Raw genomic sequence first — 1,051 nt, forward strand, 5'->3', positions numbered from 1 at the left:
GGTACAATCATAGCAGCCTCGACCTCCTGGGCTCAAGCGATCCTCCCACCTCAGCTTCCACAGGTGCGTGCCACCTCGCCTGGCTAATTTTTGTATTTTTTGGTAGAGGCAGGGTTTTGCCATGTTGCACAGACTGGTCTTGAACTCATGGACTGAAGTGATCCACCTGTCTCAGCTTCTCAGAGTTCTGGGATTACAGGCATGAGCCACCGTGCCTGCCCAGGAACTGCCCTTTTAATTTCCGCCTTGTGCAATCGGTTACCCAGACTTCTTATTTTATTTTATTATTTTACTTTATTTTTTTGAGTCAGAGTCTTGCTTTGTCGCCAAGGCTGGAGCGCAGTGGCGCGATCTCCACTCACTGCAACCTCTGTCTCCCGGGTTCAAGCAGTTCTTGAGCCTCAGCCTCCTGTTAGCTGGGATTAAAGGCACGTGCCACCATGCCCAGCTAATTTTTGTATTTTTAGTAGAGATGGGGTTTCACCGTGTTGGCCAGGCTGAACTGAAGAGCAAGGTGGCCTGACTTGGTTTTAACAGCATCACTTCAGACTGTGTTAGGAGCAGACTGCAGGGGCAAGGACGGAGGCAGGATCAGTTAGTCGGCTATGGGGGTGTCCCCTGCGAGACAGGCTGGTGCTTGGATCAGGATAGTGGTGATGGAGGTGCCGAGATTGTGTCAGATTCTGGGTGCATTTTGAAGGTAGAGCTGATAGAATATTCTGGCAGAGTGGGTATGGGGTGAGACTGATGGGACCAAGATGACTCCAAGGTTTTTGGCTTAGCTGACATGTGGCTCACTCTGAGAGGCCTCTCTGACACCCACAGACAAGACCTAGCTTCTCATAATACCTGTGAGTCTCCTTGGTGGTCTTCGGCCCAGTTGTAATTTAGAAAGTGCCTAGTGGGCAGCCGGGTGCGGTGGCTCAAGCCTGTAATCCCAGCACTTTGGGAGGCTGAGACGGGCGGATCACGAGGTCAGGAGATCGAGACCATCCTGGCTAACACGGTGAAACCCCGTCTCTACTTAAAAAAATACAAAAAAATAGCCGGG

The sequence above is a fragment of the Mandrillus leucophaeus genome, unplaced genomic scaffold, assembly GCF_000951045.1.
Source record: "Mandrillus leucophaeus isolate KB7577 unplaced genomic scaffold, Mleu.le_1.0 Scaffold32, whole genome shotgun sequence".
Classification (NCBI taxonomy): Eukaryota; Metazoa; Chordata; class Mammalia; order Primates; family Cercopithecidae; genus Mandrillus; species Mandrillus leucophaeus.